Here is a 14,247-nt window from a genome sequence, read left to right on the forward strand (position 1 = left end):
ATGCACCTCCAAGTGGAGTTGAGCCACAAGCCTTTTGATTAGCAGCCAAGTGCGTTAACCATTTGATCCACTCAGGTACTGCGGTGAGTATGAAGTGGCACATTTTGTGGTTTTGATTTGCACTTCCCTAATGACTAACGATGTTGAGCATCTTTTCATAGAAGATTATTGTTGAACTGAGTTTTGAAATAAGTAGGTGTTCATCAGTCAGGGAATCTGGGTTGGAACAGAGAAGGGAGTGATGTCAGCAAGGAGAGGATTCTAAGATGGGTGAGCAGAGGTATAAAACAACATTGTGTAGTGGTGAATAGCAAGGAGAATCCAGTTTTGTTACGATGTGAGGGTAGAAAAGATGTAGGCAGATCATGGAGGGCCTTACATGCAATCTTATAAATAACAGGGAACCTTTGAAGTGACTTAACACACGACTAACATGATGAAATTTAAGTTTATCCCTGGCAACAGCATGAAATTTGGGAGAATATTTAGGAAAAACAGATGTAAGAGGCAAGGTAAGAGATAATGAGGGTATGAACTAAGGCTGTGGCATTATGTATGGAGGGGATATATACAGGGAATAATACAGAGGGAAAACTAACAGGAATTGAACATAGAGGTTAGGGAAGAATGAGGAGATGTTAAGAAAAATTATCCCAAACTTTGAAATAAAGTAAAAAGTTAGGCAGCTTTCAATGACATAGACAGACACAGGCCCACCCAAGGATTATCTAGGGAATGCATTTTGTTCAACTGTTTACTATTGATTAAAGTCAGAGAATTGCATGATAACTTATAGATTTTGTCTGGTAGTGATGCAAATGATTTCTGTTCAGTGGAGAAGATAACCCCAAAGTTTACGGCCTATTATCTGTAGGATATTAAGCAGTTTTTAATCTAAGCCATTAATCTTATCCTAAAATTTCTTTATTAATTTACCTATAAATCCTTAGCTCCTCATTTGTTCTTTGAATTAGCCTTAACATCTTACCTCATTAATTACTGAGTTGAAAAAAATCTTTGACAAGTGTTCACTTTATATTTGCATAGAATAATGGTCTTACCTTTTTGAAAATTATACTTTAGTAGAGTATTTGAATGACTAGGTATCTGGCTTTGGTGACAATGTGGAAATGATGACTTCCCACAGACAGGAGCCGCAGAAAGAGGATCTGCCTTATGGGCAAAGATAATAACTTAGCTCTTTGTATATTCTAATGGCTAATGTTGTGTGTCAACTTGGGTAGGCTTTGATTGTCAGTGGTTTTGCAGACACTGTGTATCAACTCCCATTTTGTAATCTGATGTGAGCAGCCAATCAACTGAAAGGGAAGTTTCCTTGGGAGTGAGGCCTGCCTCCAGTATATAAATGGATGTCTGACAAAGCTTGCTCTTTTGTTGCCTGACCTCTGTTTCTTGGGACATAAGCCTAAAGAAATCTGTGGCCTGTCACCTGACCTTCAGATTTTGGATTTGCCAACTCCCACAACCCCATGAGCCAGCAAAGGCCTCCAACCTGCCACCTGACCTGCAGATTTTGGGTTCATCAGCCCCTGCAACAACATGAACCAGCAGAAGTCTTCAGCCTGTCTCCTGACCCATGGATTTGGGGCTTACCAGCCACTACAATTGCATGAGCCATTTCCTTGAAGTAAATTTCTCTCTATATATTTATATATGCTTCACTAGACTAAGACATTTGGTACCGAGAATGATTCTAGAGGAACAAAATCTTAAGGATGAGTTTTCTGAATTTGTTCATGTCTGGCTAGACTTAAAGACTAATGACTCTATTTCCAGTAGTAAAGAGTGCACTGTATATCCATGGCATGGTGTAGCAATAGAAATTCGCAAAATATCACCACCATTGGATAAAATATTTGTGAGAGACAAAGCTCTGGGTAACTGTGCATTTGATATTTTTCAACATTTTTGTCAAAGTGAGAAATATAATGAAGCTAGCTAGTTGGTCCTACTTTCACTAGACAAAGTGGAGAAAGAAAAGGATGAGCTCAGGACTTCAGAGTCCTAGCTCAAGTGCCACATAAAAGATCTGAAATTTGCTATTTGTGCCCTGAAATAAAGTCTTATTTCTTGTAACAGAGATGATACTGACAAAAACCAAACCCAGAATCTTTTCCTAAAAGTGACTGAATTACAATGCCAATTGAATTCCCAACTTCAAATGGTGTCTGAAGTTAAAGTGAGGGCATTGATTGGGAAGAAATGGGATCCTGAAACTTGGGATGGGGGCATGTGGGCAGATAATCTTGAAGGTGGGGATATTAAGCCCCTAAATTCTGTTGAATCACCCCTGCCAACAGAACCAGCCCTCTCACTCCCACCTGAAGAGATTACGCCAGCTTTGTCTGCTAAGCCACCTTCCCCAGTAAAAAGCATCCCTTCCACCTCCATCTGATAAGATTAACCTAGCTGTGTCTGAAGAGTCCTTGTATGAGGTATCACCTGAGGCAGTACCTGGAGAGTTGCCTGGGGCATTGCTTGAAGCAGATGCCTTGCAAGATATGCTGAATGTCCCCAGGACCCACTACCAACACCCATTTTTGTTTCTAGATCTATAACTAGACTTAAGTCCCAGCAAGCCCCAAGAGGTGAAGTACAATGTGTGACCCATGAGGAGATAATGCTACACTCCAAAAGAACTACTTGATTTTTCTAATATATACAAACAGAAACCTGGGGAATATATGTGTGAATGACTATCAAGGATGTGGGATAATGGTGCAAGGAACATAAAATTGGATCAGTGTGAATTTATTGATATGGGCCCACTAAGCACAGATTCTTCATCAATATTTCATTCAGTTTGAGAGGTTAGAAAAGGATCTAATAGTTTATTTGGTTGGTTGACTGAAACATGGACCAAAGAATGGCCTACACTAAATGAAGCTGAAATGTCAGAACTGCCTTGGTATACTGGAGAAGAAGGTGTCCAAGGCTTAGGGAAATTGGAATGTTAGAGTGGATTTATTATGTTGGACCTACAGACCCACCCATGGAGTGTCCAGAGGACATACCTTTTACCACAACTGTGAGGAATAAATCTGTGAAGAGACCCTCAGCATCCTGAAGACTGCTGCAATTGCTCTTCTGTATAGGTCAGGTATCACAGTGGGAACTGTCCTAACTGAATGAAGACACTTAACTACAATAGAGGTAATTGGATTCTGGGGTGGCCCAGGCGAAGTGGCCACACTTAATCGCTAAAGACAAGGTGGGCTCTTCTTCTCGACTCTGCATTCTTCTCATCACCTGACCTCTGGTTTTTGGGACAAAAGCTTGCAGAAGTTTCTGGCCTGCCACCTGACCTGCAGAGTTTGGGTTCGTCAGCCCCCACAACCATGTGAGCCAGCAGAGGTCTTCAGCCTGTTGTCTAACCCACTGATTTCGGACTAGCCAGTCCCCACAATTGTGTGAGCCATTTCCTCACAATAACATGAGCCATTTCCTTGAAGAAAATTTCTCTCTATATATGTTTATATGCGCTTCAATTGGTTTTGCTTCTCTAGAGAATCCAGACTAAGACGTATGTCCCTGAGGTTGAGATGCCCTTGGGACATCCAGCAGCAACTATCTATTGAACCTCCTAATGGAGATAGGAAGGAGCTTAGGGAGTGTGGCTACAGTAATTTAGGACACTTAGGGGGTCTAAATAAGCAATCGAGCATTATTAGCAAAGATCTTACAGTACTCGCCTCAGGATATTATGCATACATAGAAAGATACACACATACACAGGTGGGAAAAAACTATTGCTAATTGGACATTTTTTCCATTTTAAAAATGGAGTGATTTCTTTAAGCATCATATACTGAGATAGTCTTCCAAGTAATTGTTAAACCAAATTAAACATCATAGTAATTACTTTCCATCCACAGATATATTGGGAGTTATACTTGACAAATTAATATGACAGTCTTGCTGCACCTGTATAATGATTAGACCAAACATAAGAAGACCAGCCTTGGTTTGTGATCAAGAAGCTTCAGATATTTATGTTCACAAAGGCAGCTGTATTAGTTTCCTGTGGCTGCCGTAACAGATTACTACAAACTGGGTGGCTTAAAGCAACAGAAGTTTATTCTCTCATCGTTCTGGAGGCCAGAAGTCTGAAATTGAGGTGTTGGCAACACCAGTGCCTTCTGGAAGCTCTAAGGGAGAATCCACCCCGTGCTTCTCTAGCTTCTGATGGTTGAAGGCAATCCTTGGCAGTCCTTGGCTTGCAACCCCATCACTCCAGTCTCTGCTTCTGTTGTCACATGGCCTTCTCCTCTAATGTGTCTTCTCCCCTTCTCTTCTCTTATAAGGACGCTTGTCGTTGAATTTAGAGCCCATCCGAATCCAGGATCTCATCTCAAAATCTCTCATCTAATTACATTTGGAAAGACCCTTTTTCCAAATAAGTTCACACTCGTGGGTTCCAGGAATTAGCACGTGAACATATCTTTTGAGGGGCACAGTTCAATCCATTACAGGGGGAGATTATTTTAAAAGTTATCCAAAACTTGGAAATAAGGTCAAAAGGTGGGCAGCACATTCTTACAATGCCATAAAGGGGGCAAAGCCCATCCAAGGATTCTCCAGGGGAATGCACTTTGAGACAGTCTTTACTATTGATGACACTTGAATATGAGACACTATCATAAACTTTTGACAGGAATATAAACTATAAAATTTTCTTCAATTATAAGGTATAACTATATATACTCTACATTTTTAAAAAACTCTTCATTTTAAACAATTTTTTTCTTCAAAAAGCTATTGTAAATTGATGGTGCACCGTATAATTGAGGAAATGTACTATTTTAGTTGAATTTCATTTACTTCCTAAGGATTCATATTAGCTAATCAAATCTAAGTTTCCGATTATCCATTTAAGACACTGGCCAACATTAGAGTGACAGCAATCAATCAATCAATCAATTAGAAAGCACAATTATGAGAACAAATCTCATCACTCCTTTCTAATTTTCTTCTCCAGTGGAGTGATTATTTTGATTGCTAGATGTAGTAAAGTAAAATAATGCAATATTTTTATTTTAATTGAGCATCTAAGTTTCATGTTTTGAATAACACACTCAGCAGTAACTATTAATTTAAAAACTATTAAACGCTGCTGGGTACGGCATCATAAAGTAAGACGAGTAAATGGTCCCTTGATAGTTACACACCTTGATTTTGAGGATTACTCAGGCATCTCATTTCTCTTCCTCTTAACAGCCAGTGGGATGACATTTTAAAATCATTAGGATTTCCACTTGAAGGTAAGCTGAGAAAATACAGTAAAAGTAATTAAAAATTAACCTGGTTGATCTTGCTGCTTTTTAATATTTCTGAGAACAGATCGTTATAAGAAACGGTCAGTTACCATAAATTTTTCTCCCCTCATTCCATGTTGATAATCAATAGTGAGCAGTAAGGCTACACACATGAGAACGTATTCCTGGTAAAAGGGAACGTTTGCGCATTTACAGGCAGTAATGAAACCAGAAACTTTGGGAAGGTTTCTTTAAGGAGAAGGGCATAAATGAGATACTTCTTGAAGATCTTGGTGCAAATTTCCTCCAGGCTGTTTTGTTCTTAGTCACAGTAAGATACCTGTACTTCTTGTATTTCTGGAGGCAGCTCTGCATTAACCACTATCCTGGGAACATGTAGAACCTAAGATGTTGAGGGACACTAGTTATTAGGACCTCAAAGGGGTAGAGCTAGTGCAAATGGATAAATGCACTGCCTAGTTTTGCAAATGGGGAGAAAGCATGTAACCAGAGAGAAAGGGTGTAACTAGAGAATACGGTCCAGTCCATCTAATTTCAATTCTGAAAATATTCAGAAAGCCAACTTCAAAAATCTCAAATGTCAGTTTTGCAAAGAACATACTTTATCAGACCAATCCTGATTTTATTCTACAGTAGAGGGATAAATTACTAGACAGGCTTGGAACAGGTATATGATGTTTCTATTTTAGTGAATTTTTGCCTCTAAATTCGTGGTCAGTTGTGAAATATTTGGAACTTATTAATAAGAGGTTGATATACACCATAAAAAATGATTAACCGGGGGGCATGTATGAGGACATACCATGGGTCTACACTCCCTTGCAGCAATTCTGAAGTCTATAAAAGCTATAAAACAAAATTTTTGTTAAGTAAGTGGCAAACTTTTTGGCTGCAAAACTTGACCTGAACTGATGTGAAACTATTTTTAGTTTTCATCCTACTTAGTGTGAAAACTCATGGTTTCACTGCTGAAATATTAACGTGATTGATTACAGGGTGCTGCTCCAGACCTTGCTGAACTTACATAATGGTCTGTCTCTGCTCTGTATTTCCTTTCTAAAATCCAAGCAATTCTGAATCATGCAAAAGCTAGAACCAAAGGGTATGGATAAAGGATTGTAGAAAAGTATTAAATATGTTCTCTGCTTTTTCATAAAGGATTAAGAAGATACAAATAAAATTTGTGAATCTTATTAAATTTCCAGAGGTAGTTAGCATCAATCATTTTTTTCTTTCATAGAATTAAATATTTTTTGAATAGGATCACGCAGTCCAACCTTTTCATTTTCTAATGAGATAGTGAAGACCTAGGGAGGTTATGTAGCTTGCTTAAGGTCCCTGTCTTAGGGTTGTCTAGAGAAACAGAGCCAGTGTCTCTCTGTCCCTCTATCTAGATAGACATCTATATCTATAGACAGAGAGACATCTGCTTCTAGGGATTGACTCACACAATTGCTAGGGATGGCAGGTCCAAAACCCATAGGTCAGGTGGCAGGCTGGAGACTCCTGCAGGCCTGCATCCCATGCTCTGTGTAGGTCAGGTGATGGGAAGAGTTAGGTGACAGTTCTGCCAAAATATCTACTTAGAGTCTGGAAGCAGAACACACCCATTTTTGCTCTTAAAGCCCTCAACTGATTGGTTGAGGCCCACCCACATTATGGAGGATAATCTGCTTTACTTAAGGCCAACTGATTTTGACCACATGTAACAACTCCATAACAGAGTCTACACTAGTGTTTGGCCAAACAACTGGGCACCATAGCCTAGCCAAATTGACATGTAAAAGTAACCATCACAGTCCCATATTTTGAAACTGATAAAGGAGGAAAACTTCCAACAATATCAGTGGCTTATTATTGCAAGTCCCTGCCTCTAACAGCCCTGTCCAACTGCAGAACTGAATATCTGTGCCTTTAAGTTTAGTCCTAACCCCTGAGTTAATGAAAAACAACTACTATTAGGATTCCCTTGTCACCAGTGGGTGGGCGAGGAATTAGTTCTGTTGCACCCAAGCCTGGGATCTGGTGTACCTGCAGTCAGGGCTTGGGTTTTGGCATGCCTGCTGAGCGGCACCCTTCTCAGCGTGACACCAAGTATTTCGGTCTTTTAAATGCCCAATTCTTTGTCTGGATCTTTACAAGCAGTCTGGCACTGTCTAGAGCTCTTTCCGGAGAGCATATGTCTCCAAAGTGGGGTATGTGTAAGACAATCCACTGAGGCTGCGGCAAAAACATAAAGAATTCTGGTTGTTTATCTATTTTTTTATATAAACAGTAAAAATGGAAACCTTGCTAATATCTAATATCCTGAAGGACCCTGGCGCCTCCCCCCCACCCTTGGTTGGTGTGTTAGCAGGTTCTGTCTCCCTGATGGGAAAGAAGAATGGGCACCGGAGGTGGGCAGGGGCTGAGGCAGCATCTTCTTAACTTTCCTGTTGTCGGCATAGTGTGCTGTTAGGTGCCTTTATGTATTGTGTTATCTTAAACTGTTTGATCTTTAAAAAGGTGTGTAACAAGATGGGGGATGACCATGAAAATCTTTTGTACCACTTATAGGTAATTTAAGGGGCCCTGGTGGCGCAGTGGTTAAGCGCTTGGCTGCTAATCCTAAAAGGTTGGCGGTTGGAAGCCACCAGCTGCTCCATGGAAGAAAGATGTGGCAATCTGCTTCGTCAAGATTACAGCCTTGGAAACCCCATGGGGCGGTTCTACTCCATCCTATAGGGTCGCTATGAGTTGGAATTGACTCCACTGCAACTGGTTTGGGTTTTTGTTTTTGGATAGATAGTTCATTGGTTATTTCATTACAAGGTACCTCAAAGAATTTTCAAGTTTAAAGATGAATTATTCATTCACCTATTTTTGTGAAGTCTCTTTTTCAGCAATGACAAAAGAGTGTCAGCATCGAAACCAAGTACAGAAATAAACAGAATTTAATATCAGAGTTGGAATAACTGTATCACAAGTGTTAAATAAAGATCTGATGAAATAATGAAGCACAACCAAATCTAAGTGATTTAGGGTTTTTTTTTGTTTGTTTGTTGTTGTTCCATTAATACATGGAATAGAATAAAGAATTATTTTAAAATATTATTTATTTCATTTTTTACATTATTTCTTGCATATGTTTTGGAATATTAGTGCAGTAGTATATATACTTATCGAGTCCTGGTGGCACAGTGTTTAAGAGCTCAGCTACTACACAGAAGGTCAGCAGTTTGAATCCACCAGCCGCTTCTTGGAAACCCTATGGGCCAGTTCTACCCTATTCTACAGGATCATTATGAGTCACAACCAACTTAAGGGCACATAACAACAATAACCATATATACTTAAGGAACCCCGATGGTGCAATGGTTAAGTACTTGGTTGCTAACTGAAAGGTCGGCAGTTCAAACCTGTCCAGTGGCTCCAAGGGAGAAAAGACCTGGCGATCAGCTCCCATGAAGATTATAGCCTATGGGGCAGTTCTACTCTGTCCTGTGAGGAATCGACTTGACAGCACACATCATCAACAACAACGGTATATATACTTAACACGTGTGTGTGTGTACGTATAGTGTACATGTATACATGTGGTGTGTGGCAAGTTTTTTGTTGTTGTTATTTTATTTATTTATTTATTGTGCTTTAAGTGAAAGTTTACAGTTCAAGTTAGTTTCTCATACAAAAATTTATACACACATAGTTATGTGTCCCTAACTGCTCTCCTTATAATGTGACAGCACACTCCTCCTTTCCACCCCGGACTTCCCATGCCCATTCAATCAAATCAGCTCCTGTCCCTTTTTGCCTTCTCGTCTCACCTCCGGACAGGAGCTGCCCATTTAGTATCATGTATCTACTTGAGCTAAGAACCACTCTTTTCACAAGTATCGTTTTATGTCATATATCCCAGTCTAATCTATGTCTGAAGAGTTGGCTCGGGAATGGTTTCAGTCCTGGGCTAACAGAGAGTCCGGGGGCCGTGTCGTCCGGGGTCCCTCTAGTCTCAGTCAGACCATTAAGTCTGGTCTATTTTACTAGAATTTAAATTCTGCACCCCACTTTTCTCCTGCTCCGTCAGGGACTGTTTTCTTCCCTGTCAGGACGGTCATTGGTGGTAGCTGGGCACCATCTAGTTCTTCTGGTCTCGGCTGATGGAGTCTCTGGTTTATGTGGCCCTTTCTGTGTTTTGGACTAATATTTTCCTTGTGTCTTTGGTATTCTTCATTCTCCTTTGCTCCAGGTGGGTTGGGACCAGTTGATGCATCTTAGATGGCTGCTCGCTAGGTTTTAAGATCCCAGATGCCACTCACCAAAATGAGATGCAGAACATTTTCTTAATAAACTTTGTTATGCCGATTGACCCAGATGTCCCCTGAAACCATGGTTCCCAGATCCTCACCCCTGCTACTCCGTCATTCAAAGTATTTGGTTGTATTCAGGAAACTTCTTAGTTTTTAGTTTAGTCCAATTATGCTGACTTCCCATGTATTGTGTCTTGTCCTTCCCTAAGATAATTCTTGTCTACTATCTAGTTAGTGAATTCCCTTCTCCCTCCCTCCCCACCCTCTTTTCTTTTTTTCAGAGCACATTTATTTTTATTTCAACATTTAAAATATTCACAGGTGGAGTATTATATTCATTGACATCTCCATGGAAAATGTACCAAACAAAGCATACAGACAGGCATTCTACAATTACAGAATTACACACTCATGACTATGTGAATGTTTGTCCCTAGAATTTATTTGGAAAAACACCAATTAAAAAAAAAAAAAAATTGAGTGTTTCACTGGATTGATTTCCATAGAAAATGAACTTCAGAGAATTTGAGGAGAGATACCTAAATATTAGCACATTTTAATAATGTCCAACTTACATAGTACTCTTCTAACACCATACCTCTGTCAGAACACTTACATAATATACAATTCTTTCTCTTTTCCCCTCAATAGCCAAACCAGGATGTACTTTCTTTCAGTATTTTTCCTAAGTCTTTTTTCTAAACACATTAGGTCAAATAGGCTGATCATCATAGCATCTTGACTAGCTAATGAGGTAGGAGGTATTCTTCAGAAGAAGTTCTTAGGCATTTATGAAGCAAAAAAGAATAATCAAATTATAAGAAGCTGTTCTTTTTTAGCGGTTTTTCTTTCAATAAAATGCCAAGAGCATTAGAAATCGGTCAAATGCTGCCCATACTTTAAAAGACAAAGAGGAAAAGCCCTGCTACTGAGCATATTAACGGACAATATCAGAGTACTGGCACCAGTTCAATTCGTTTTGGCGTTACAAGATTAATACTTACACTTCTAAATGCTAAGCTTTCTTCTTGGGAGAAATTTTACCAAGAAGATAAACGTTTAAACAGGAAACAAAAGTACTTCATCTTTTCTTTTCAGTACAATTTCTTTTTTAACCCAGTTCTCATCTTTTCCTATACCCATACACACACACAAAACGTTTTCTATATATTGTATATCCAGTAATGTATTTAAATGAATTTAGCAGTCAATTTATCAATTCTGCCAAAGAAACACTCCTTACATAAAGGTTTTATTAACATAAAGCTAAATGGCTAGAAAATACTTTGATAATAGATTTCAGCACCATCTCTGTATGAGCAAGTTATTTTAAAATGCATACATCCCTAAATGCACATAAACCTAGGAAATTTACCCATTATTTCCTCTTCACCTGTACCAAAATCAAACTTGTGTTTTAACTACCCTTCCTGTATGCCAAAAATAAAAAATGCTTTACAAATCTACCCAATTAAGTTAATAGGACACATACGTGTTCCAAAATAAGTGAAAGTTAGTTATCAACCAAGCATGATTTGTCTAAAATATACATTTTGAACACTTTGGTACTATTATTTGATGAAGGCTAATATATTAGGACAGAGGATTTATTTGCCCAATTATGCACCTATTAGGGTTGCTGCTAAATACTTAAAAAGTCATATAGAAAATATAAAACATCATATCTAAACAGAATAGCTGCTAGAAAGAAAATTGCTAACCATACGTGGCCTGACAGATGGTTTCGAAATCAAGTCCCTAATAATTCTACTACAAAGTGTTTTAGATGTAGGAATCAAACTTGGTAGCAGAATAGTGCAACTCTCTGATATGGCAGCCCTTACTGGCAGTAACCATTTGAGATTTGCTACCAAAAATAATGTGTCAACAAGAATTTTTTTACATATTTAAACTTCTACTATTCTATCTAGAACTGTGTCCTACCAATGTGATCAAAATTTCAAAATATTTATGAAAGTATCACTTTGTGTATATCATTTAAGTTTGAAGAGAATTCTTTCCTCTTCACTGCCACCTTCTTTAATTTTATAGTTCCCTTCACAAATATTGTTTTCCTAAGGCACCCATGCCCTATTTATTGCTGCAAAGCCCCTGAAATCTGTGCCACATCACTCTGTGCCTGTTTCATCATTATTGTTAAATGAAAATAACTTAAGTGTGTCTGCTAAAACTTCATAATATCAAGTCTAGAATACCATTGTCCAGTAGATTAACTGCAAAATAACCAAGTCTACTGAAGCAAAGGTCACAAACTACAAGTATATGCTCTTCCCCCCAACCCAAAAAAAAAAAAAAAAAAAGACCACATTACCTACTATGATAGTAAAGCTCAATGACATCTGACTATATATAATCCATACTTAATGTTATAAAACAAAATGTTAGGTGAGGAAGCTTTCACAATTTTTATTAAATCCCAGTCTAATTTAACAATATCTCATCTTATGGACACCATCCCATGGTGAACATGTTTAATAAGAAAAAGAAAATCAGACATTTAGTCATTATTTTCTGCAGACTGAAAAATAAGATAACACCTACACAGAACACTATCGGTAATGATATACATTTGCTCAGTTTTCATACAAGCCATGTTGTTTATCAAACTACATTTCCTAATATTTAGTAGATCAGCATTAGTGATTGCATTTCCCATATTTTAATTACAACTGCCTTACTGAGATAACTAACATTTTGACAGTTTCACTGACATTTGCAAACTAGCATAATATATTCAAGGAAGAGTAAAAACTAAACGTGGAAAGGTAAGTTAGTAAAGGAAAATGAAGTAAAAAAGAGGGGGCAGGAGGGAATGAAATATTGGAGTGAAAAAGTCAAACAAGTCTAGGCATTTGGTTGGAAGAAAACAGATGATTTTCCAAATCAAGATTTTATAAGTTTAATACAATACAAATCCTTCTTCACTGAAAAGTTGAGTTGAAACTAAAAGGTTTACAAACTGTGACTTAGGCCTTAAACGGCACCAACTCTTCTGATCAAAAAAGGCCACAACAGTTAAGATTGTATTACATGATTTTATTTTACACTAGGTGGTGGGCACAAAGCAATCCTCCTTAATAAAGTTGACAATTAGCTTCACTCGGAACATTTTTAATAATGCACATTAAAAAAAAGTATTCAAATTGTTCTGCAATCCAAATATACAATAGCTTGAAAAACAACAGAAAATAAAAGCCAATGTAAAAAGACAGATTGAAAACAACTAGACCAGTACAGGTTTTATATGGCTCTGATTTTACGGTTTTCTTACTGCATCATCGCTGTCAGAAATCTGTTCCTTCAGCTGGCTCCACTGCTCGGGATTTAAAGAAATACCTTTTCTTCCTGGTTTCATTTCACCTTCTGGATCCATCCAATATTCTCTAATATCAATTAGAACTTTGCCTTTAAAGTCCCGAACACTGACGTACCTCATCTTCTCAGTCTGAAACATGTTATCATCTCTGCTGCTGCTGCTCTGCTTGGAGGATGACAGGGCTCTTGGAGTTTCACCAGTCTTTTGTTTCTTTACAGGTTTTTCTGGAGCAACTTGCTTTTTCCTCTTTAACTTTTTGTCGACTTCACCATCAGAATCATTGCCAGATGAGCTTGAAGAAACAAGTTCCTTTGATTTAGGCATTGCTCCGCTCCTGCAGCCGAACAGCCCCTGCTCCCTCGCTCGCAACTGACTCCCTCCCCACCCTCTTAACCATCAAAGAATGTTTTCTTCTGTGTTTAAACCTTTCCTTGAGTTCTTATAATAGTGGTCTCATACAATACTTGTCCTTTTGTGACTGATTTCACTCAGCGTAATGCCTTCCAGATTCATCCATGTTATGAGACATTTCATGGATTCATCATTGTTCTTTATCATTGCATAATATTCCATTGTGTGAATATACCATAATTTGTTCATCCATTCATCCGTTGATGGGCACCTAGGTTGTTTCCATATCTTTTTGCTATCGTAAACAGTGCTGCAATGAACATGGGCGTGCACATATCTCTTCATGTGATGGCTCTTATTTCTCTAGCATATACTCCAAGGAGTGGGATTGCTGGATCTTACGGTACTTCTATTTCTAGCTTTTTAAGGAAGTGCCAGATCAATTTCCAAAGTAGTTGTACCATTTTACATTCCCATTAGCAGTATATAAGTGTTCCAGTCTCTCCACAACCTCTCCAACATTTATTATTTTAGTTTTTTGAATTAATGCTAGCCTTGCTGAGGTGAGATGGTATCTCATTATAGTTTTGATTTGCATTTCTCTAATGGCTAATGATCGTGAGCATTTCCTCATGTATCTGTTAGCTCCCTGAATGTCTTCTTTGGTGAAGTGCCTGTTCATATCCTTTGCCCATTTTTTAATTGGGGGTTATTTGTCTTTTTGTTGTTGAGGTTTTGCAGTATCTTGTAGATTTTAGAGCTTAGATGCTGATTGGATTTGTCGTTGCCAAAATTTTTTTCCCATACTGTAGATTGTCTTTTTACTCTTCTGGTGAAGTCTTTTGATGAGCATAAGTGTTCGATTTTTAGGAGCTCCCAGTTATCTAGTTTCTCTTCTGGTGTTTGTGCATTGTTAGCAATGTTTTGTATTCTGTTTATGCCATGTATTAGGGCTCCTAGCATTGTCCCTATT

The 14,247-nt window shown here is 38.3% G+C and overlaps 1 pseudogene across 1 annotated transcript; it reads right to left on the reverse strand.

Annotated features, from left to right (window-relative positions):
* Positions 1-12,733: 12,733 nt before the first annotated feature.
* On the reverse strand, positions 12,734-13,263 carry LOC101340364 (activated RNA polymerase II transcriptional coactivator p15 pseudogene; annotated as a pseudogene). The gene has a single exon (XR_001121466.2). The product of XR_001121466.2 is annotated as an activated RNA polymerase II transcriptional coactivator p15 pseudogene (transcript).
* Positions 13,264-14,247: the final 984 nt, after the last annotated feature.

Source organism: Trichechus manatus, unplaced genomic scaffold (assembly GCF_000243295.1).
Source record: "Trichechus manatus latirostris isolate Lorelei unplaced genomic scaffold, TriManLat1.0 scaffold00020, whole genome shotgun sequence".
Lineage (NCBI taxonomy): Eukaryota > Metazoa > Chordata > Mammalia > Sirenia > Trichechidae > Trichechus > Trichechus manatus.